This window comes from Balaenoptera borealis (assembly GCF_965194805.1).
Source record: "Balaenoptera borealis genome assembly, chromosome: 18".
Classification (NCBI taxonomy): domain Eukaryota; kingdom Metazoa; phylum Chordata; class Mammalia; order Artiodactyla; family Balaenopteridae; genus Balaenoptera; species Balaenoptera borealis.
This window is the reverse complement of record NC_138877.1, coordinates 71327419-71353511: the sequence shown is the minus strand read 5'-3', so window position 1 is coordinate 71353511 and position 26093 is coordinate 71327419. Positions and strand designations below refer to the sequence as shown.

The 26093-nt window shown below is 40.5% G+C and overlaps 1 protein-coding gene across 1 annotated transcript in view; it reads right to left on the bottom strand.

Annotated features, from left to right (window-relative positions):
- The window catches only part of LOC309616012 (protein-lysine methyltransferase METTL21E), a 146965-nt gene that overhangs the window by 84135 nt on the left and 36737 nt on the right, over nucleotides 1-26093 (bottom strand). Inside the window, exon 6 of the transcript XR_014237210.1 lies at nucleotides 124-315. The gene's annotated coding sequence lies outside the window, so the exon portion shown is untranslated. The remainder of the gene's footprint in view (nucleotides 1-123; nucleotides 316-26093) is intronic.

Below are 26093 nucleotides of genomic sequence, written 5' to 3'. Positions count from 1 at the left end.
GTGATTATTTCATAAATCCTCTGGATTTTAGCAAAGTAATATTTTGTCATTTTAAATGTCATGCAGAGGTCAGAAATTTATGGTGAAATCAGTAAAAGATTTGAAACCACACAGGTGACTTACCTGTCCTTATGTCTGAGTAACTTCCACGTCTCCTGGGTTCATGGGCTTTGTTCCTTCATTTCTTTGTTAGTCTTGGTGTAGCCAGGATAATCCTCAGCTGCAAAGTCTCTTCATCAATTTCACGTATGAGGATGCACTGCCACACACATCCCTTAATTATTAGTGCTTATTAGACTCACATCAAGACCTTTCCTACAGAAAGATAAAAACAAAGGATTCCCAACGTCAATGAATTTATTATCTGTATGAGAAGACAGTCATATACAAAACTAACCGTTCTATAGAATGAAATTCGTTATCTCATCCATTCGAGTCTTCATTGATTCATTCAGAAATGTTTATTTAACATATATTACAGCACAGGTTCTGTGGAAGACACCGCACGTACAAAGACTAATAAAATACCATAGTCCACTGGCAGGCTTCTCCCTCCCCTTACGTTACCTCTACTCTGCCCTAGTCCAGGCCCTATAGCTCCTCAACAACTGAAAAAGACTACTGTCTACAGGTTTCCCAAAATCTCCAGCCGAAAGACAGCTGTTCAATCTTCCTAATGCACAAATTTGTTTAAGTAACCCCCCTCTTCAAAAGCTTTTAGTTCCACCCCATAATCCATGGAGTAAACTATAAATTCCTTAACTGACAAGAATTTAGGGACCTCACTATCTTGGCCCCAATCTATCTTTGCAGTCTTAAAAAACGAACATATCAAGGAGTGATTTACATGACACCAGCCCTTTTGCATATAGCATTTCATATACATTACCCGAGCCTTTTCACATATACTAACTCCATGACAACAATGGAGATTCACAGAGCACTGTTGTGTGTTCCCCAAAAACATTTCATTTTTCCCCTTTGGCACACCAAAGGCTTGATTTCTAAGCTCCAGATATCTAGGTGGAGCTATGTGACTAGTTCTGGCCAATGGAATGTGAACAGATTTGGGTTTTGTATAGGCCTGGTCCCTAAGAGATCTCCCACACTCCCTTCCTCTCTCTTCCCTTCTGTGGCAAACTTGGGGGTCATACGTTAAGGATGACGGCATCCCAGGATGGAGTGCCTGAAAGTCATCCCCTACCCCACACTGCCTCACCACCACCACCCAAAACCAAACGGACTGGGATGTCAGGAGACACTTGATTTTCATTGCTTTAAATCACTGAGATTTCCAGGTTTGTCTTTGTGGTGTAAGCTATTTATTCTGACAATGCAGACCGAAATTAATTTGATATCCTTTTAGAAATGAGAAAACTAAGATTCTGAGTGGTAAGTGACATCCAGATTCACAAGGCTCATAAGCAGAACTGTAAACGCGGGTCTTTACTTTCTGCGATGGTTAATTTTATGGGTCAACTCGACTGCACTAAGGGATACCCAGATAGCTGGTGAAACATTATTTCTGGGTGTTTCTGGAAAAGATGAACATTTGAATCAGTAAACTGAGGAAAGATTATCCACACCAGTACGGGTGGGCATCACCCAATTCGTTGAGGACCCGAATAGAACAAAAGGGCGGAGAGAGGGTGAATTTGCTCTGTTTGAGCCAAGACATCTATCCTCTGCTGCCCTTGGACATGGGTGCTGCTGGTTCTCAGGCTTCCCGGGCAGACTAGGAGTGGGACTCACACCACCAGCTTTCCTCATTCTCCAGTTTGCAGACGGCACGTCGTGGGACTCCTCAGCCCCCATAAGCGTGTGAGCCAATACCTATAATAACACACCTTCAGCTCATTTAAACTTCCCGTCTCATTGCTCTACTCGTCCTCCGCTGATGCAGTGATGCCCCTCAGGCATCACTGAGCACCAGCTAAACTGAAATGCTTTCTGTTCAGTAAACACTCATCACACTACCCCAACCTCCAGCTTTCGTCCACGGTGTTGCCCGGGGAAAAGGCTCTTCCTTCATATACGTGCTTCTAAACCTACTCATCAAGGTCTGACTCCAACTCCTTCCTGAAGCCCCTGAACAGAGGAATGCCTCACCTCTGTGTCCATGGAGCACCTGTCTGCCCCTTTCTTACAGCTCCAGCAATGTCATCCACCTGCATATATTCTCTCGCCCATTGGTCCAAAGGCTTTTCAAGGACAGAGACCATGTCTTATTCTTCACAGTAGAACCCACTCTGTTGAGCCCTGTACCTTATGTATGAAGCATTCAAAAATGTATGAACTGAGTTAAATTCATATTTTTAAACTTTTATAAATGTTGATATATTTTCTACTTCTATTAATTCTTTTAAACTACCCCACCCCCAAGACATAACATACAAGGTATTATGACTCTTTTTTTTGAGAGTGCTACCTTAGTAGTTGCATTATAAAGACAAAAGAATCGAAAAAGACACTATAGGCAGCATTAGATTTATATTGCCTTGCACGTAAGTCACTCAATAATCATGTTGAATGAATAAATGTGGTGGTTTAACTGTTTAACCTGTCATTAGTACCTACATAGATTTACAGTGAAGGTCAGCGAAAGTCACTTCTGATAATAACACAGAAGGCTGATGTTTTGCAAAGGATCTTCCGGACATGGTGTCAACTTTGATTTCCTCTTTAAATACAGGACATTAGTTCTAGTCTTTAAAGTGTACTTTGAAATCCTCTGATCTTCTCTAATGAGCCACTTGATTATATAAGCTTTGCTTCATGTTTCAGAAACGAACCCGCAGTGTCTGTTCACCAGAGACAGACTTAGGATATTTGAGTAGTGGAGAAGACTATTAACAAGCAGTTATTCTTGTTTTACTTTTGTTACCACAAACCAATTCACTTCAGCGGTTTTTACCTACTAAAAAAATTACACAAATTAGAGCGTGTCTTTAAAAATGAATCGCTTCTAAATAAACCTTAGATGCAGTTAGAATTATGATACTTATTATGAAGAGCTGTGTCTCCTTCCATTTGGCGCTAGTGACAAAGGTTAAAAATGCCCTCCTATAAAATACCGCATAATTAAACAAAGCAATTTTGTAATTACCCACTACAGAGCTGGATAAATTCCAAGTTTCATAATTATTCCAACCTACGGATGATCCACTTGTACAAAAAAATAAGTCCAAAGGATAAAAGAACAGCATTTCTCTTCAGTACAGTTTCGTTTCCTTCCCATTTCTCTCAATTTGTTCAGCTACTCTTCTAAAAAAATTAAAATAACTAAGAGCAAACAGTTTTCTGCTCCTTGTGTCTCGCTCCTCCAGTAACAATGCATAGTTATGGGTATAGAATGTCAGTGTTTCTGCGTGAGAATTGCTGAAACCCAACACCAGAAATGAGACGTAGAAGTGGTGCATGGTCTATTGAAAACTCAACCCCCGCCATCAACAGGTGCAAGAATGATGCCTAAGGAGATGTTGAGGGAACTCATTATAGTAATCTGATAGAGACAAAACTCTGTTAAAGGCAAACCCCTGTTTCCCAGTCGGATCAAATTACACACCAGACAGGCAAATTCCCACCACGCCGCCTTCCTTGTGTTGAGCTTCTGAAAATTTCAATCTAAGCTATATACTATCCCCTCAACTTCTTGAAGTGCCAAGGGGACAGGCTCTCTCACCAAGCTCCAAATATATGTCCAGCTAACTCAGAGTCCAGCTCCACTTCCCCTGTTAATGGAGGACATTGCCTGTAGGTAATTCTATAGAGGGAATCCATTATGTACAATCCAACACACCCTGAGGTGACCAAAAAAAAAATCGTTTTTAGAAACCCTCAGAATTTCCAGGTCACTGAATGAATTTTAAAATCACAGTGGTGACCAAGTACTTTCATCAAATATCCATGATATACCTTAGGCATTTTTCTGAGTACCAATGCTAATACCTTGGCCAAATTTCACCTTTGAGAAGGTACCCTTGTTAATTATTCAGTCGTTTTTCTCTGAAAGTAGTATTCTTGCTTTAGGCTCAGACCACTTCCGTGCAGCACAATGAATAAATGTTCCCAGATGCCAAGAGGCTGGGTGGAGTTTCTATAAATGAAAAATCTAAAAAGTGATGACATCTGTTGAAGTTGGATTCAGATCTCACTATTAGAGCGTGATAATCACCTTCCCAGGAGGTCACGTTTACCTTCTAGAAAAGTGCAAAACAGAACACGTTAAGCAATGATTCACAAAGTCCAAGTTCAACGTCCTTTAGAAACTCACCTCAGTCTGAGCATTCAGACCAAGGGAGAACAAGGGTCATTACATGAATATAGTGGTCCAGGCAAAGTGGTCTGGATTTGCCTTTCAGCCTCCTCTCTTTCTGAGTTTTGGTATAAAAATATAGGACTAAATGATCTGATCGCTACACAAATCGAACACCCAGTTTCAACTGAAAACCACTTGGAGCAATTTTATATTTATATGCTGTCTTTATGAGAGCATGCATACACTTATTATGCCAGACACCTTTCTAGGTGTTTTATAAAAAGTTATCATTTTTAATCCCTATGACAAGTTTTGTTTTTTTTTTTTTTTTGCATGAGAAGGTCGAGGTTCTAAGAATTTAAGTGACTTTGTCAAGGTCACCCAATAAGGAAGCAATATAACTGAGCATCTGTCTCCACAGCCCATGGTCCTTCTACTAAGTCATGTTACCTCCATGGATTTTAAGTTCAAAATGCTGAGTTTATGTTTCTTAACCTCTATCCTTATTTTCTTATTTGTAAAATGGTAACATTCCCAAGGTCACACACGGCTGGTAACTGGCAATGAATGATGGGATTTGAGCACTGGTTTTCTCTCTTTCCAACACACCACATTCAAAAGAAACCAAACATTTGGCCTTCCTCTGCCAATACTTTTCTTCCTCCAGTCTCCTCCTTCTCAAAACTTGGGGATCATCTTGAAGGCATGTTTTCTCTCAGTGACATACATCTTGCACTTCAAAAAGACCTGGTAATTCTACCTTCAAAATATTACTCAAAACCATCACTTCTCTCCACCCCCAACCCTACCCCTAGTACTGGTTGCCATCATCTGCGGCTGAGGCTAAGCGACCTCCTCCACCACCCAAACCCTCCAACAGAGTCAGAGGGACCTTTTGGAAAAAGAAATCAGGCCATATTACCTCAGTACTTAAAACACTTTGGCGACTTCCTATTTTAAGATCACTTTGATCTTGACTCCCAGACTCTCTCCTAGGCTTCTCATTCATTCATTCTGTTCTTCAGATGTATCAAGTCCTTTCCCACTTTGGGGACGGCATACATGCTGTTCCCTCCGCCCTGTGCACTCTCTTTCATCATCCCACTTCGTAGAGACTGCCTTGCTGGAGACGATTTCCTTGCCCCTCCACTCCCGTTTAAACTGGGCTCCCCTCTTACCTCTTTCATAGCTCCCCGCATTCTTTCAGCTGCAATAACAAAGAGATCCAAAGAAACAACAGCTGAAACAAGGTGGGAGTTCATTTTCTCTGCCACATTAGTTCAAAGCTATAAGGAGATTCTGTCATCTTCAAAATGCACCTTCCGTCTTGAGGTCCGAGGCTGCCATTTCAGTTCTCATCATCTTCCAGCAGGAAGTAGGAAAGGGCCAAAGGAAAGATTTCTTTTCAGGACACTCTCCAGAAATGGTAAAAGTCAGTTCTGTTCATATCCCGTTGGCCAGAACTTAGTTATTTGGACAAGCTATAAGAGATAATAGGTGTTTGCTGGTGTTTCCCCCCAAAACTCAGGCATTCTATTATTATATGTTCTCTTCACAGGATTTATTTCAGTTTATAATTATTTATTTACTTGGTTCATGATTTGTTCAACCTCAGTTTCCCCCATTAACCAATGTTACTTCTGGCCTCCTAACCAGATAGGCAAGTCATCCTTCTTTCATTCCTCAGCCACGATGATATCAATCCCTTCTTTCATTCCACAACTATTTGAACATCCACTCTGTTTACTCTGCTGGCCACCAAGAATACAAAAATATATAATATAATCTTGTTTCCCTAAGAAATCTCAAAGTCTATTTGGGAGACAGGCTAGAAAATAAACAATTCGAATGCAGCGGAATAGGTGCTATAAAATAGATATGCTTAGAAAACTACAGGAACACATTTATTGAACACCTGTTGTTACCTCATTGCATCTGATATCATTATCATCAGATCATCTGAACTTTAAAGACAAGGAAGCTGAGGCTTAGAGAGTTCAAGTAATTTGCCCGAAGTCAGACATCTTGGAAGTGAGAAAGTAGAATTGCAATTCAAGACTATCTGATAACGAACTCACTCTCTTTCCCATCAATGAGCGCTAATGCAATTCTACTTTATATTCTAACGCAAGTTCTTCTCTTAAGATGGTTCCCAGCTCTGCCTCTGCTTGTCCACAAGCACCCAGCTCCAGCCAGGCCCCTACAGTGTCCTCAGTCCTTTAATGTAACGGTCTCCCATGCTCTTTGCCTCAGTGGAGGAATCCTGCCACTGTGGAAGGTAGACAGCACAGAGAAAGAACACCTGTGTTTGCTGCTGTTCCAGTTACGCGTTGCTGCAAACTACCCCATAACACTGTGGGTTAGAACAACTAGGTATTATTTTCTCTCATGGTTCTGAGGGTGGACTGGCCTCAGCTGGGTGGTTCTTGCTCAGGGTCGCTCATGCACTTGCAGTCAGGTGCTGGCTGGGCCTGGAATCATCAGAAGGCGCCCTCGCTCACATTTCCGGTGCCGGGACTAAGGTGGCTGGAACAAGTGGGAACTGGGCAGACTTGTCCTTGTGGTTTGCTCTGGCCACCTCACAGCATGGCGGACTCAGAGTAGCGCTGGGCTTGCCACGTGGCAGCTGGCTTCTGCCAAAACATGCTTTCTAAGAGGCCAGGGAGAAAGCTTTAGGCTTCTTTTGATCTAGCCTTGTAAATTCCAGAATGTCACTTCTGCTCAATTCAGATAAATCTAATAAAGTCGAAACCACTAGTCCAGATTCCAGGGGAGGCAAATTAAACTCTACTTCTCAATAAAAGAAGTAGCCAAAAACCGGTGACTTTCTTAACTAACCTCATGTGGAATGAGACAGATCTCCGTTCAAATCTCAGCTTTGCCGCTTACTAGCTGTGTGGCCTTAAACCAGTTACTTAACCTCTCTGAAACAGTGTTCTTATCTGTAAAATATTGAAAAGAGTATCTGTCTCATTGGGTTGCTGTGAGAATCTAATGAAATCCAGTGTGTAAAGAACCAGGTACCAGGCAGGTAGGTGCTCCGTAAATGTTAGTATTCTTTCCCCACCATGATCCACCCTCACTCCCCAGGGGGTGGCAGAATAATTTCCATAAGCGTTTGTTAAATGAATGAGAAAGTGAAACTATGCAATTCATACAGCTTCCAAAGTAACCTTCCAACACACTATTCGTCATGTCACTCTTGTACTTGAGAATGTAGAGGACCTTTCAGTTGCTGCATGGAGTAACCTAAAGTCCCCTGCTGTGCATTCAGGGCTCTGGGACCTCGCAACCTCTGCTGTCCTGTGACAGGCCTCCCAGCCCTCTTGCTAGCACAGAGCACAGCACAGCATGGTCCTTACAAGTACCCCTCACTGGAGCAGGAGCCAACTGAGAGCCCCCAGTGGGCAAAGTTAAAGCAATCCCAGCAACAAAATGAATAAAGTATCAATACCACTGGGCTATAACCCAAATTATAAAATAAATATTCATGCAACCATACAGACATAAAATAAATCATTGACTAAATTAATAATGGGGGAGAAGAGACAAATATCTTGTGCAGAAGAATTCCAAATAATTTATGTAAATATTCCTCCCTCAAAAAATAGAGCATAACTCCCCAGTCCTTAACTATGGGCTGCACGTGGTGACTGCCTTCCGAAGAGTACAATACGGAAAGGGAGAAACCTGGCAATCAGCACCATAGCCAGGTAATCAAGGTCAACCTCAACAGTTGTAAGTCATGTTGCTGGTATGTACCCTTGATATGATGTGATGGGAATAGCGCTTCACCTCTCTGATCTTCCCCAAATCCATAAACCCCATCTAACCATGAGAAAAACATCATACAAATCCTGAGGAATGAGCACTTGATGAGTACGCCGCAAAACTCTCAAGGTTGTCAATTACAAGGAACGCCTGAGAAACTGTCACAACCAAGAGGAGCCTAAGGAGACATGACAACTAAATATGATGTGGTATCCTGGGTGAAGTCCTGGCACAGAAAAAGGACATTAGATTTTTTTAAAAACTGAGGAAATCTGAATAAACTATGGACTTTAGTAATACTAATGCATTAACACTGGTTCATTAATTGTACCAAAGGTATCATAGTAATCTAAGATGTTAATAATAGGAGAAACCAGGCGAAGAGTCAGATCTTCCTCGACTTACAATGGGGTTACATCCCACTAAACCCCTCCTAAGTTGAAAATATTATAAGTCAAAAATGTATTTAACGCATCTAACCTACCAAACATCATAGGTGAGCCTAGCCTACCTTCAATGTGCTCAGAACACTTACATTATCCTACAGTTGGGCAAAATCATCTAACACAAAGCCTACTTTATAATAAAGTGTACAATATCTCATGTAATTTAGTGAACACTGTACTGAAAGGGAAAATCGGAATGGCTGGCTGGGTGCAGAACGGTTGTAAGCGTATTGGTTGTTGACCCTCGTGATCACGTGGCTGACTGGGATCCAGGGCTCACGACCGCTGCCCAGCATCATGAGAGAGGCTCGGATCGCATGTCGCTAGCCTGGGGAAAGATCAAACTTCAAAATTCAAAGTATGGTTTCTACTGAATGTGTATTGTTTTTGCACCATCGTAAAGTTGAAAAATCCTCAGTGGAACCGTCGTAGGTAGGGGATCATCTGTATCTGGAAAATCGCTGTATTTTCCTCCCAATTTTCTGTAAATCTAAACTTACTCTAAAACCTAAGTTTCCATTGGAAAAAACAAAAACAAAAACTACCCCTTGCTGGACAATGTCCTCCTACCCATTGCACAGAAAAGACTGATGCCTTCTGTGGCTCTAACATAGTGGTCACAGCAGGGGAGGCTCAGATCCCGGAAGTTGACCTGTCTTTGTATCTGGGTTGAGGTGGAATATGGTCTCCACAAACGGGCATCACATCTTCATGCTAATCCAGCCCACTTCCTTCCTTTTGTTCATGCCACGAGCATCTCCCAGTTCCCTAAGTTCAAGACTTCAGAGTCAGCCTCTCCTTTTTTTGTCCCATTTTCTAAGCCCCGTTGCTTCTAACTCATCATTTTATCTCAAATCCAGTACGTCGACTCAAGACCATGGTCTAGTTCAGGTCCTCAGCATCGATCATCCACACACCTTTATAATTCTCCCTGCCCCCAACTTGTCTCCAGTTTCAATCTGTCCTCCAAGGTCACCGGAGTTAGCTTCTCCAAACAGGTATCTGATGGTGCCAACCCTGCTTAAACGTTTCCCACTCCTTTCAGATAGAATGCACACCTACGAGCACTCACAGAAGATTCTGTGCTCTCTGACCCCAACCCACATTTCCACTTCCTTTCCCCACCCCTCCCTCTGATACACCTTACACTGAAGTCACACCAGGTTGCCACTGCACTTCACAAATACATTTTGGATTCTCAGGACTTCGAGCCTTTGCAGCTCCTTAGAGCTCCGACAGGAATGCTCATGGCAGAGGATACCTCTTCTCACAGCTTTCTCTCACTCCCCCAGACAGGGACTCTCCCTTACAGCGCCACCCACGTGATTATACCGATTTCCACAAGAAGAATCTCGCACGTGTGAGGACCACCTGCCACCCACCTATGTCCTCCACACCTACAACAATGCCTTTCCATGACGGGAACCCAATTCACGTGCGTGCACGCTTCCACTCAGCAGCTCCCCGCAGCCCCTCTGGGCCACACTCCCTGGGTGCCCTTGTCCTCACCACCCTCCTCCTCCCACCCCCATCAGAACCTTCTTTCTGAGATGACCGCACCTCTGTTCACTCGGCTGAGGGTCAGCCAGGACTGTCTACAGCAGAATTACAAAAGAGGTGGCGCCTTGAGCTTGGCCGCAAGGCAAAAGCACAGGAGGCAACACAACTGGTGACCGTCTCTCTCCCCTTAGTAAAATATATTTCCTCGTGTCGCTGACTGGTGTCCTTTGTATCCGGCTGACTCGAGATGAAGCAGCTGCAGCCCTCGAGGGGACAAGGGAAACCGTCTGCTTTTCCTAATAACTCTAGCATTCCGGTGCTTCCTCTCCGACTAATGAGAGTTACAGATTCCAACAGAGAGCACAGGAGTGGTCCCTGCCCAGCCCCAAGCCCAGAGGCTGGTGTCCCGCTAGCCTGGCTGACGTGTCAAAGTCTCCTCCTGGCCCTCAGAGTCGATGAAACACTCCCCCAAAGCAGATAGAGATACCATCAGATCACAGGTCCAAGAAAGGAGTAATGAATTGCTTAGAAACCAAATTCCTAAGAGAGGAAATTATAAAATAAATTTCCTCAAATAAGTCATACAGAAAGTCAAACATGTTCACACAAATTGGTTTTAAAAACTAAGCTTAAAAATTGGGGCCTGGGGCTTCCCTGGTGGCGCAGTGGTTGAGAATCTGCCTGCCAATGCAGGGGACACGGGTTCGAGCCCTGGTCTGGGAAGATCCCACATGCCACGGAGCAGCTGGGCCCGTGAGCCACAACTACTGAGCCTGCGCGTCTGGAGCCTGTGCCCCGCAACGGGAGGGGCCGCGATAGTGAGAGGCCCGCGCACCGCGATGAAGAGTGGCCCCCACTTGCCGCAACTAGAGAAAGCCCTCGCACGAACCGAAGACCCAACACAGCCAAAAATAAATAAATAAATAAATAAAGTAGCTATAAAAAAATTAAAAAATTGGGGCCTGGACCCCTGAATACCAAGGGGGTATCGAAGGCTGCAGTCTCAGACTGTTTTCCAAAGTTCTTTTTAAAGAACTCTTTATTTTATTACAGTAAAGGCCTTTCTTTGTTTTTGTACAATTTGTCTAATAATTTGAATTATAAAGCACATGAGTTTTTTCCTCTGGTTTCCTGTTTGTTTTTCACATATATTATCTCTTCTCCTAAATAGTAATTCTTCTTATTCTTCAAAACACATCAGGCTAACGATGGAGTGTGGAGGGGTGGAGTTTGGCACAAAATTACTAGAGACCAGTGCTTACAGGTGGGGCCCAACTCTGCCTTACATCAGTAAAATTCCGAGTGGCATGGACATATATACACGGCCAAATGTAAAACAGATAGCTAGTGGGAAGCAGCCGCATAGCACAGGGAGATCAGCTCTCGGTGTTTTGTGTCCACCTAGAGGGGTGGGATAGGGAGGGTGGGAGGGAGATGCAAGAGGGAGGAGATATGGGAACATATGTATACGTATAGCTGATTCACTTTGTTATACAGCAGAAACTAACACACCATTGTAAAGCAATTATACTGTAATAAAGATGTTTAAAAAAAATAAAATTCCTCCCTTGCTGAAAAGAACTAAATTTTTTCCCCTGGGACCTAAACCTGTTCCCCATAATCCTGATAACACCTGATGTGGTTCTACACCCAAAGTAGAAATTCAGTGAATGTTAAAAGGCTAGCATTGTTTTAGGCTACAATTTTCTTAAAATTTTTTTAGCAAATTTTATAAATAAGTTTGCCAATGTCAAGAGCAACTAATATCTTAATAAGAATCAAAATCAGAAATACCGTAGTTTCTTATTTCAACAGGTTCTACATTTGATCATTAGAGAGCAGGAATGTAACATGTCTCTCTTTTTTTTTTTTGTTCTCCAAACTGATATTTGCATCAGAGTTAGCAGCTGATAACAGAGAGATTATGAAAATTCTGGCTAAAATTAAAATGCCAAAACTGAATCTTCTGGATAATGAGAAACTGATTGCCTCTATTACTGAAGAGGAAATGAAAACAGCAATAGAGAAATTTGTAAGTAGCAAGCCTCCCATGATGATGAGTACCAACTGGAAGGGGATAAAGCTTTTGAGGGAGAATCAAAAGATCTGTTGTGCAGGATTTATGAGGACTGTCTACTTATGAGACCCATGAAAGCCCCAACGCAAGAGCATTTGTTCTTGTAATCTGTCAAAAATTCCAACATTGGTCCTGTTTGCTTAATTAATTGCACTGGAAAAAAACAAAAAAAGCCCTCCAGGTAGGACCTGGATGAAATAATTCAGCTTGAGATGGGCGGCGGTTTTTTGCATGGCTGACTTACTGTACGTGCAAAATTTCTAATTTGCAAGTGCCAGCAAAGAGATCAGACCTCCCTTCTATAGCAACTTTTGAATTTGCACAGAAGCCTTTATCATGTAGAAGAGAGGTATTTGCAAAAGCTTTTAAACAAATTTCATTTTCAAGAACTGTAGTAAATGAAATATAAAATGTGAGCCTCTTTGTTACTACATCAGTTACCAGGAAGGGTGCTTCCTTCTCCCTGGGAAGAAACATGTGGTACCTAGATGCCTTTTCACTTCATTTCATCTGTTGACAAAAGAAGTTTATTTCAATTCAATAGTGAAGTGATTCAAGGTAAAAGTTAAAAGTCAACCATCCTTGGTAACTGTGTACTTCATTTCACAGTAATGTGTTCATTCCACTTTTCAAATTACTTTTAAAACCTGGCTTCATCAAAGCCAGCAGAATCTGCAAGTATACACTTAACAGAAAAAAAAAAAAAGACAAAGACAAAAACTAACTGCTTAGCAAGTGGTAAAGAATAAAATCCAAATCTCTTCAGCTAAAGGCAACTTTTCCGACAGACGGTCTTCAAGTAATCCTTACAAACTTTGCAGTTGATTGTTTATTTATTCCCTTTGGTTTTTCTCAGAAGATAGCCCCATACTCATTCACAAAGGAAAAGAGAAAATTCCATGTTATTTCCGTTGCTTCTGAAATCACCCTACGAGACAACACAAGCACACTTCACATCATTCAACTGAGAAGAACTTGGCTATGGTGACATCAGAAGCTCCCCACACTCCCATCTCTCAGCACCTTTTGTTTCGATTTGACCTGAAAAGCCTTTGATACAGATGAACGACTCAGAGCGCAGGCTCTCCTTAAGGCAAGATTTTCCAGACTGGGAGCTTATTTGACTCAAAATATTTATTTCCTTTCCTTTTTATACAATTATTAAGAAATTTTATTTCCCAATGAAGTAAAAGGTTAACTATAGCATATTAGAGAGTGAGGAATTGTACCCCCATGTTCACTGCAGCATTATTTACAATAGCCAAGACGTGGAACCTAAGTGTCCATTGATGGTTAAGTGGGTAAAGAAAATGTGGCATATGGCATTTAAAAAGAGACAATTGTGCCATTTGTGACAACCTGGATATACCTTAAGGGCATTATGCTAAATGAAGTTAAGTCAGACAGAGAAAGACAAATGCTGTATGATCTCACTTATATGTGGAATGTAAAAACAAACAAACAAACCAAAGCTCGTAGATACACAGAACAGATAGTCAGTTGCCAGAGACAGGGAGTAGGAGTGAAATGGGTAAAGGGAGTCAAAAGGTACAAACTCCTAGTCATAATATAAATAAACATGGCAACTACAGTTAATAATACCTTAGTGTATATTTGAAAGACGCTAAGAGAGTAGTTCTTAAACGCTGTCATCACAAGAAAAAAAATGTGTAACTGTGTGGTGATGGACGTTAACTACATTTATTGTGGTGATCATTTTGCAATATATTCATACAAGGAATCATTATGTTTTACACCTGAAACTAATAGTGTTATACATCAATTATATCTCAATAAAACTAAAGAGTCAGGAATTAGTAAACCTAGGTATACTTAAGGGTACTTACTGAAAGAATCTTTTAAAACATTAACAACTTTGTATATAATACATATTTAATTTATAAACTGATTTTTTGACATTTTCTTATCCTCGTTTGCATGTGAAATTAATATCTCTACTTTTCAAATATCAAAACCAGGCTAACTAAAGAACTATTGCAGATTTTTATGGTTATAGGAATATACTGTTATTGCACTTTGCCAAAACTATTACACATTACTGGAGACGTCATAACAAGAAACAAATTGCTGGAGAAGCTATTAACTATTTAGTATTTCTAGCTCATATGGAAATACTAATATTATGTATTCATGAAGATATGATAGGTATGTTTAGTACGAAATTAATATTCTCTCAGTGGAATGGTTGGGTTTTTTTGGTTTCGCTTTTGTTTTTAGCATTTTGGCCAAATTCTCATAAGTACCGATGTCTTTCAAAGTTAGCACAGGTAGGTCTTCCTCATGATATAATGTACTGGGGAGACTGCATTCCAGAACAATTCATTATGGTTATGAGAGCTATCTCAACAGATTGGCTGACCCATCTAAGAAGGAGTATGCCGAGCACAGAATGGTAACAAGGCGTTGCTCAAGGGGTGGCCAGCTTTCGAGAAATTCTCGAAAAGGGTTTCATTAGGGGCCACACACTTACCACTCGGAATTATCAGACTCCAAGGCCTGTTGAGCCAGTCCTCAAACCTAGATGCAGCCTGAAAGAACTCAAAGCAGGCTGAAGGGCCATGATCGAATGGGAAGCGTTGGTGTCTGCGTGTGTTTGTGTGTGTGTGCGTGTGTGTGTGTGTGTGTGTGTGTGTACAGCATCTGTGCCTACATTCGCCAGAAGGTAGAAAGAGTCAGAAGAGGTGACAAGTGAGCTACATCTTGAAAAGTGACTCAGAGGATGTCTTATGAATAAGGAGGGAAAAGGCATCCTGTAAGAGAGGAGTGAGTAGCACGCAAATGCACAGGGGTCTGAGAAAACCCGCTGAGTTAAAGGACAGCAAGATGTTCACAGTGGCTGGATTGTAACGTGAAGGGGAAAGGCGTGGTGTAATGTCAGTTTCTCCCGGGAGAGCTGACGATTCTGGAGGACCATCCTCCAGGACTGGCTTAGAGATATCAGCCAGGGCACGTGACCGTTTAGGGTCCAGAAGGATGGCCTAGGAGGGGCAGAATGGTATAATGCCGGCAGAGACTGTGGCCCAGATTCTGGAGCAGATTGCCTGGCTCTGCCCCTTTCTGGCTTTGTGACCTTAGGTGTTTTACTTACTCACCTGTAAAATGGGAATAGTCAGAGTATCTGTCTTAGGGTTATTATGAGGATTAAATGAGTTAAGTATTTGTAAGGCATTCTGCAGGCATCAGGCAAAGAGTAAGCATTACTTAAGTGCCTGGTAAATAAAATAGTGCTTGCAGCAATTAAAACATCAGCTTTTTATCAAGAGTACTTGCTCTGGATTCCAGGCTTGAAGAGAGCCATTTTTTACAAAAAGATACTTCAAGGATCACTGAGGTCTCTTAAGTCTAGAATCTTAACCCAATAACTTGCTCAAGGAAGAATTCCAGTCCTGACTCATGTATTAATTGAACTGAACATTACTCAAGAAGTTATGGGTTGTATCCTAAAGGTGGTAAGCACTGAGCTCCTCAACAGAAGTTGAACATGAGTCTCTTGGCTTTAGGAGACAGGTAAGGAAAAAGACCACAGATGGATGAGTCCCAGGCAGAGCCAAGAGAAAAGCTTTTTCCCTCAGGACTCTCTGATTATCCTTTTCCTCTCTGAAAAGAAATCATTCCTTTTTATAGGTTCTTCAGAAAGAAATACAAGGTTATTAAGAACATTTTTTAATTCACATAGCCCAGATATTTTGGGGTAGCTGTGTCATATTACTGAGTTATGTGTCCAGATTATATATTTTAAAAATTGCTGTATATATATGAGCAAATGAAAAATGAACTGTGAAATTCCTTATAATTGCAGCTGCAATCTCCTAAATGGAGCATTAAAAATTTTACAGGAACCTCTGGGTGGCACTTTGTCTTCAACTTAAGCCTGTGTGGCATGAGAGTCACACAAACCTCATTCGGACAAATAGAAATGGGGGACAGTTTGCTGAATTGTTTGAGATTTCTATGGCAATCTACTGTCCTCTACTCAAAATAATGAAAAAGACAATATGCCAATTTCATCATAATAAAAGAAATGCATATATACATGTATGTGACACAAAATTCTGACTTTTAAATTCAGTCATACTAATGAAAAATATGTCAGGACCAGCGTCTATTAAAAATTAATTATTGCAGTTAACAATTTTAGAATAAAAATCTCTTTCCAATGTTTACAACTTAGAGACTTAACATTTCCTTAAAATGCAAATTAATGTGAATGTCTCAGCCTATCTCTCCACCACCACACCATCATTCTTCCCTAAATAAAACTTTACCTATAAAAAAAATGGGTGAGAAAACCTGGATAAAAGATAACTTATATGTATCGATAACTTGGGTTGGATGGAAACCATGACGGACTTTCCTATGTGATTTCTGGAAAAAACAAATACATCCAAAGATGCTCCATTTAACTAAATAATAAAATTTCTTTTGAAAAACAATAAGAAAATGAAGTCAGGAAAATAAAAAGAAGAATGCTTTCTATAAGAGACTAATGAAAGACTTCTCATGTCACAAGTTATATTACCTTTCAATACAACTGTGCTCCCTAGTGGGGACTTCTGAAAGGTTTCGTTCAAATTTTTTAGAAGTTCGTTTCATGTAAGCATCACCACATATGCCAAATGATCCATTAAGGATACTCCATTATAGCTTAAAGAGTTTTGAGTTAAACACACAGGGTATCGTGGCCTAAGATGCTAAGAAAATACACAGCTCCATTTCCATTTGATGTAACTCTGCAGGAAGATATTATCCACAGAACATTTGCTGCATCAAGGCAAGTATTTATACAATGGCTTCAGAACAATTTTGAAGCTTCTGACCTCTCTGGACCAAAGTCCGTCTGTCTTAAGGTTTTGGAAAGTTAGTCAATTCTCATTTTCACACGTGAGATCTGTGTATACAGAGGGTGCATTGCAAACATGCCTAAGGATTTAAATTATATCCTTGTGTTTCCTAGAGAACTTTCTACCACCAAGCCAACCCACTCTTCTGACCCACACCTCCAAGACCTTCTGTATCGGGTCTCTCTCAAGCTGGGAATGTCAGAGGTTAGAGTATGGACTGTTTGAACTTCTCTCTGAGTTATTCTGCTCTCTATGTGCCATCCCACTGAGAGTCAAGGGTCCTGAAAACACCTTTGAGCCCAGATTACATAAGGAGTGTCTGCATGCTTGGAAAGAAAACCAATAGCTGCAAGTCACTGAGAATATCCTATACTCCAGACACTAAGCCTGCCCTGAGAATGTTCCACCACATGAGCCCCTGAAGCCTGTTCAAAGTCAGTGGTGCAAAAATATCCCCAGGGGGATCTTGAACAAGTGCAAAGCCAAAGATGCAAAAGGAAGTTTAGACAGCTTACTTCTGGGAAGTAGAGTTCTCCCACATGGTCCTTTATGTTTTGCTTTCTTTCCACTCATTTGCTCTCGCCATAAATCACCAAAACTCAGTTACGCAGGATGGAAAGAATGCAAGAACCCAACTAGTCTGAGAGAGATCGGGAGTGATGTGAGGAGGCTATAAGGGCCAGGGAGGACGTGAGCCCTTATCTTTAGGGTTTCTCATAAAAGTGGAGGCAGGGAAGGAAGGCATTCTAAGCGGTTGAAGGCAGGATGAACAAATCTGAAAGACAGGAGTTGCCATGGAGTATTCAAGCAACAGAGAGCACGCCTGCTTCACCGGGCGGAAGGTCTGTGTCGGGGATCATTGGGGTGGTTGGGGCCAGATAGAAAAGGTTCTTGAATGTCAGCCTAAGGGAGCTGGAATTTAGCACACAGAAATGAGAAGTCATTAAAGGCTTTTGAGATCCTGAAAACCACATTTCAGGAAGGCTTATCTGATGATGATGTGCAGAAGAGATTTGGAGGGACAGGGTGCGTTGAGGAAAACTGGAAAATAGGAAGTATCCACGCGCCCTCAGCCAAACCTCTGCCTTTAGCTCCGTTTGGTGACTTGGTGTCAGAGGGAGAAACCCAAGCAGGGGATAAATAAAGAACTTCCCCCATCCATCTCACCGTCTCCCCACTCCCCGGGGCTAATCCCACCCCATCCTCTAGAACAAGCACCCCTGGGAGAATCCCAAGTCCAGCTCTGTGCTCCTCCTCTCTTTATTCACTTACTGAAGACGTACAACTAGATAAGGAGAAGCCTTTCCTTTTAAGGGAACTGGATTCTGCTTAGCTGATAAGGACCCTTTAAGGTTGGCAAGTCCCCACCTGGGACAGGGCCAACTAAGTAGGTCTGAATTGCCCTGGATAAAAGGCCTCAGTCTACAGAGGTTCCTTATCAAAGCTACTAATCTTTCTGAGTATTCTTCAGGCTGTACTCAGCCCTATTGAAGTTTTCTCCCACCTGTTTGCCAAGTTTGAGGTCCAGAATGTTGCCGAATGCCAGGTCAGACTTGCCAGTCTCATTCTAAGGAGAGCACACCTCTCTTTCCAGCGAGACCTGTGCTGACCTCAGCTTGCTTGACCTTATCTTGTCTCTCTAGCACTGCGGGTTTCCAGTGACCATAATGGACCTGACCCACCTTCTCATAGGGGTGCAGTCACCTAAGGAAGTTGCAGCCATCCAGTCATAGGTGGGAAGGTCTGACACACATTGAGAGCAATGGAAGGAAAAAGGAAGCTTCCATCTAAGTATCCTGGATTTCTCCTATCATACCATAGTGAAAGGGCTAAAGTCAAATCATTCTAGAAGATACAATGTACAGATCATCTCCACGGGGTCTTGTGAAAGTCAGAATCATGTCAATGGAATTCAATCTTAAAATGCCTTTGTGGCACTGGTATTAGGTATAAGGCCTAGAAACTCATAGTGATTATGTGCACAGGCAAAAAAAAAAAAAAAAAAAAAGAGAGACAGAATGAAAAAGAGACTTCTTTGCCTTTCTTCTTTCAAAGAGATATAAATTGGGTCATTGAAGAAAAACTCAGAATGCTGGCTCTCAAGAAATCTTCATCAGTAAATTCAGGTCGATACATTTCTTTCCTGTTGTACAAATTTGGAAAGTTTTTTTATAAAATATTTACATCCTAAATGAAGATGAGAGAAGGCAAAGAACAGAAAAATGGAATTGTTAATGAAATGCAATGGAAGATAACAAAGGTACTGAGGGACTTTGTTCTATTTAGGCACCTACATAAAATACTACGGCCTAAAAGTAAGATTTCTATAAGCAAACGCAACCCAAAGCCCTGAAAATGCAGATGTGTCTGACAGTGATACCCAGGGATGTATGATGGAAGGTCTGAGTTTGTTCTTTCATTAAACAGTTAAACCTTTAATAACAGGAACTTATTAAAGTTTAAGGAGAGATAATTGAGATCAGTCTTGAGGACCAGAATGAGTTTGGCAAGTGGAATAAAAGAAGAGAACATTTCTCATATAGAGAAGAGAACGAATTAAGGCCTAGAAGCATAAAGGGGCAGGAAGCCACTTTCAACTCTTCTTAGCCTGTGTTCATTCCAGTGGAGGTAAATGACTTTTGAAAAGTATAAAGAAATGAACAAATGTAAGGAATTTTATAATTGCTGTTATCCTTTGGAAGCTGAATTTGTGCAATCTGTATTTCATTCTAGAGATACCAAAAATAGTATAGCATATAAGTGAAACAAGTCAGAGAAAGACAAATACTGTATGTTATCACTTATATGTGAAATCTAAAAAATAATACAAACTACTGTATATGCAAAACAGAAACAAACTCACAAATATAGAAAACAAACTAGTAGTTACCAAAGGGGAGAGGGCCAGGGGGGGAGGGGCAAATTAGGGATATGGGATTAACAGGTACAAACTACTATGTATAAAATAGATAATCAAGGAAGAATCAACATTGTGAAAATGACTATACTACCCAAAGCAATTGACAGATTCAATGCAATCCCTATCAAACTACCAATGGAATTTTTCACAGAACTAGAACAAAAAATTTCGCAATTTGTATGGAAACACAAACTACCCCAAATAGGCAAAGCAATCTTGAGAAAGAAAAACGGAGCAGGAGGAATCAGGCTCCCTGACTTTAGACTATACTACAAAGCTACAGTAATCAAGACAGTATGGTACTGGCACAAAAACAGAAATATAGATCAATAGAACAGGATAGAAAGCCCAGAGATAAACCCACGTACATATAAAGGAGGCAAGAATATACAATGGACAAAAGACAGCCTCTTCAATAAGTGGTGCTGGGAAAGCTGGACAGCTACATGTAAAAGAATGAAATTAGGGGCTTCCCTGGTGGCGCAGTGGTTGAGGGTCTGCCTGCCAATGCAGGGGACACGGGTTCGAGCCCTGGTCTGGGAAGATCCCACATGCCGCGGAGCAACTGGGCCCGTGAGCCACAATTACTGAGCCTGCGCGTCTGGAGCTTGTGCTCCGCAACAAGAGAGGCCACGATAGTGAGAGGCCCGCGCATCGCGATGAAGAGTGGCCCCCGCTTGCCACGACTAGAGAAAGCCCTCGCACAGAAATGAAGACCCAACACAGTCAAAAATAAAAATAAATAATAAAAATAAATTTTAAAAAAAAGACACATTTAAAAAAAAAAAAAAAAGAATGAAATTAGAACACTCCTTAACACCATACACAAAAATAAACTCAAAATGGATTAAAGACCTAAATGTAAGGCCAGAATTATAAAACTCTTAGAGGAAAACATAGGCAGAACACTCCATGACATAAATCACAGCAAGATCCTTCTTGACCCACCTCTTAGAGAAATGGAAATAAAAACACAAATAAACAAATGGGACCTAATGAAACTTAAAAGCTTTTGCACAGCAAAGGAAACCATAAACAAGATGAAAAGACAACCCTCAGAATGGGAGAAAATGTTTGCAAATGAAGCAAAGGACAAAGGATTAATCTCCAAAATATACAAGCAGCTCATGCAGCTCAACATCAAAAAAACCAAAACCCAATCCAAAAATGGGCAGAAGACCTAAATAGACATTTCTCCAGAGAAGATATACACATTGCCAACAAGCACATGAAAGGATGCTCAACATCACTAATCATTAGAGAAATGCAGTTCAAAACTACAATGAAGTATTACCTCATACCGGTCAGAATGGCCATCATCAAAAAATCTACAAACAATGAATGCTGGAGAGGGTGTGGAGAAAAGGGAACACTCTTCCACTGTTGGTGGGAATGTAAATTGATACAGCCACTATGGAGAACAGTATGGAGGTTCCTCAAAAAACTAAAAATAGAACTACCATACGACCCAGCATTCCCACTACTGGGCATATACCCTGAGAGAACCATAATTCAAAAAGAGTCATATACCACAGTGTTCACTGCAGCTCTATTTACAATAGCCAGGACATGGAAGCAACCTAAGTGTCCATCAACAGATGAATGGACAAAGAAGATGTGGCACATGTATACAATGGAATATTACTCAGCCATAAAAAGAAACGAAATTGAGTTATTTGTAGCGAGGTGGATGGACCTAGAGACTGTCATACAGAGTGAAGTAAGTCAGAAAGAGAAGAACAAATACCGTATGCTAACACATATATATGGAATCTAAAAAAAAAAAAGAAAAAGAAACAGGTTCTGAAGAACCTAGGGGCAGGACGGGAATAAAGACGCAGATGTAGAGAATGGACTTGAGGACACGGCGAGGGGGAAGGGTAAGCTGGGATGAAGTGAGAGAGTGGCATAGACATATATACACTACCAAATGTAAAATAGATAGCTAGTGGGAAGCAGCCGCATAGCACAGGGAGATCAGCTCAGTGCTTTGTGACGACCTAGAGGGGTGGGATAGGGATCGTGGGAGGGAGATACAGGAGAGGGGATATATGGGGATATATGTATATGTATAGCTGATTCACTTTGTTATAAAGCAGAAACTAACACACCATTATAAAGCAATTATACTCCAATAAAGATGTTAAATAAATAAATAAATAAATAAATAAATAAATAAATAATAAATCTTACTATCTTCTCACCTGTGAGGTCTGTTCTGATCTTTCCAGGCATGCAATGGTAGTATAGTAGTTCTGCCTTCTCCCTTCTTATAATTTTTGTTTTCTTCCCAAGCAGTGATCATTCCTCTCACATCTTCTTGCTCTGAGGAGGTTAATTTAGAAATAACTCTTGACGTCTTTTTCCTTTTCCACAAGCATTCTTTCATTCTGGGCTTAATCCTCTTAGCCACTATTCTTTGTCTGTTATGGCTATTCAATAAATATTTGTAAATTTAAAAAAAAAATTTTAAATAAATAAATTAAATTAAATAGATAATCAACAGGATATATTGTACAGCACAGGGAATTATAGCTGTTATCCTGTAATAACTTTTAATGGAGTATAATCTGCAAAAATACTAAATCACTATGCTGTGCAACTGAAACTAACATAATATTATAAATCAACTATACTTTAATTTAAAAAATAGTAGGCATATTAGGAGCATTTTCCCTTTGGTAGACCATAGAAAAACTTAGTACCTAGGTATTTGCTCCTGAACAAAAAGAATAAAACAGTGGAAACTTCTCCTTCTTCTGCTCTTTCACCAAGTCATAAATCCCTCCTTAATTGACCTCATGGTCTCTACAGAGAAAAATGGAGAACCACAAAGGAAGAGTAGAAATGCAAAAGAGAAATCTAATAATTTCTTGAAACATTTTTTCTACTACTATCCCCTCCCCTCTGTACAGTGGTTCTTAATGTTGCTAGGTTCTGGATTCTTCCAAGAACTGATGAAAGCTGTGGACCCTCTCCCCAGAAAATTGCACACGTTGGTCAAAGTTCAACCCAAAGAACAGAATCCACTTGGGAATTGTATTTTGTATTTTTCACCCACGACAGAACAGAAAGGCTCCCTGGATGGCAGAAAGTAAGTTAAAAAGCATAGAAAAAGAGTTAATAGAAAACAAGCACAAAAATATCTGCACGCATGTAGCCTATCCAAGGGCTCCCAGCTCAAAACTTTGCCATAGAAACAGAGACCTTAAAACAACAAGCCCAGAACGAGATAAGACAGGGAACAAAGCACTCTGCATTAAGCACCAAAGAAAAACAGAACATGGTTATTCTTTCATGTCAACCTGTCAGCCACCCTGCAAAAGCTGAATTGTAAAACCAACAGGAGAATACAATCATGTGACTTGATCTTCAATTTCCTCATCTGCAAAGTGGGTACAATAATAAAATCCTACCCTATCTACCTGCTGGCATGGCTGTGAAGGTCACCATAGAGAACATATGTGGAAGAGTTCATAAGCTCTCAAGTGGCTATTGTTATTATGTCTGATCCAAGATATAGATCACCTTTAGGGAATCGATAGATACTTCTATAATCCACTTGAAAGGAAAGGCTATTACTACTGAAGTGCTCTAATCAGTTAATAGTAAATAGTGCATTCTAAAATTAGCTGCCTCAACGTAAGTCCACTAAATAGTATCTGACGGATCAAGTAGCATTTCCACTAACAAATATCTATTAAACACGGGTGAATCTGCAGCAATGTTATCATTGAACCAGTATATATTGAACACCAGATGCTCCAGAATATTACTCAAAGGAAACAAGCACAGGGAGCTGAAGTTCAGCCTCCTACTGGAAATGCACTTTAAACTCAAGAGATCCCATTGGAACTCACCACCCTCCCCTCTGCCCAAACTTCCTCCTCTTTCCTTTTCATTCTCACCATCCATAGCATCACTATCCACCTGGGCTTTCATCACTTTCCATTCCACTTCCCCCTCCTTCGACCCCCATATTCAGTTAAGTAGCAAATCCTGTCATTCAACCACCACTTCAGCCCTTTCAATCCATCGATACTGTTTTTGTCTAGACCCACTTCATCTCTTGAAGAAATGATGGTAGAATCTTTCTAAATGTGAGTTCTTCATATTGGGAGCAGGTAAGTTAGATCAAGCCTTTTAGCTGTGTTGCTCAAATACATACTCTAACGTTATGAGTTTTCATTTTGAATGATCTACCAGTGACTGACAGGAGTGTGCTACAAATCTCCCACTATGATGGCGGATTTGTCAATTTTGCCTCATAATTCTGTTAATTTTTGCTTCTGAAAAATAACCTGCAGAGTTGTTATATTCTTATGCTTCCTCCTGAATTTTTCCTTTTATCAAAATGTAATACAGTCATCCCTCGGTATCCAGTATCCTCAAGGGATGGTTCCAGGACCCCTGTGGATACCAAAATCCACGGACGCTCAAGCCCCTTATATAAAATAGTGTTGTATTTGCATATAACCTCTACACATCTTCCTGTATACTTTAAATCATATCTAGATTACTTATAATACCTAATACAAGGCAAATGCTAAGTAAATCGTTGTCAGAGTGCAGCAAATTCAAGTTTTACTTTTTGGAAATTTCTGGAATTTTTTTTCTGAATATTTTCAGTCAGAGGTTGTTTGAACCCACAGATGCAGAACCCACACATACAGAGAGACAACTGTAATCTTCTTTAGCCTTAACAATGTTTTTTACCTTAAGGCCCCTGCTGCTTGCTATTAATATATTTCAACTAGCTTTCTTTTGGTTAGTATTTAGCTGGTATATCTTTCTCTACCATTTAATTACCAATAGTTGTGACCTTGTATTTTATATCTGTCCCTTGTAACTTACACACAGCTGGCTTAATGTTTTTATTTTTGCCTTCTGATTGTAAAGAATTTTTAATCTATTCCAATAATCTCTGCATAGTAAGTGGGAAATTTAATGTAATTATATTTATTGTGCTTATTTCTGCCATCTTACTGTATGCTTTCTTTTCATCTTTTTTCTACAATGTTTCCTCCTTCCCTGCTTTCTGTTGGTTTCATCAAGTGTTATTTATCCCTTTTCTCTCTTCTATTTATTTGGAACTTACAAGTTCTATTTCTATTCTCTTAGTGTTTAGAGTTTTAGTATTTTGACAAGTTGTCCCCATTTCTTGGTACACAAAAATAGGGCAGTTCATTTGTGATGATGGGAACGGTATCTAGGCAAAGTATGAGGGCAGAAGTGAGGTCCTCCACGTCCAAGCCTGGCCATACTCATCCTGTGTGATGTTCCACTCTCCTCCCCTCTGTGTGTATAAAAGCCACGTGGCTAAAGGCAGTGGTGTCCCAGACTGGAAGAGAGCTGGATTGCTGAGTCATCACTCCAAGGACAATCACCCTGAAATTTCAGGGTTTACCTTAGCATAGTCAAATGCATAATTAAAGTCCAAAGATAATCAGTATATCTAACCTTAGATGATCTTAGAATAATTTAAGTTCAGACACCCCCTTCCCATCTTACACAACTATGCATACTGATTTTACCACCCTTCAAATTCATGGCCATCTTTGTTGTCCTATTCCTATTTACCCACATGCTTGCCGTTCTTTCTTACATCTCATGCCTTTCTTCTGGGTTCAATCTTCTTTTTCCCAAAGTAAATTTATACTGATGTTTTTAATCAGGAGTTTTGTTGGTGGTAAACTACTCAGGCTTTCTTTATCTCTAAACCTCTTTATTTTGCCCTGCCTCTTGAGGTATAGTTTAACTGAGTATAGAATTTTTAGTAACTATTGCTTTCCCTTGGCACTTTGAAAATATTATTCCATTACATTCTAGCATCTATTTTTGCTGACGATAAGTCTTATGTCAGTTTAACAGTTATTCTTTTGTAGTTGAGCTATATCTTTTTCTCTGGTTGCTTTTAAGATCTGTTTGCCTTCGGTGTTTTGAAGTTTCATCAGGATGTGTTTAGATGTGGGCTTATTTATTCAACTCAGGATACACTGAATTTCCTAATCTGAAGACATATGCCTATAATCAATTTTTTCAAAGTTTCAGTCACTAAGTCTTCCAGTATTTCCCTTTCCCCTCCTTCTCTTCTTTCACTCTGGAACTTCTACTAGAAATACGTTGGACCTTCTAATTCTATTGTCCACATCTCTAAACTTCTCTTTGTTATACTTCTATCTCAACCTTTCTGTACTGTATTCTTGACAATTTTTTTAGATCAATCTTCCAGTTCACTAATTCTCTCTTCATCTGTTCA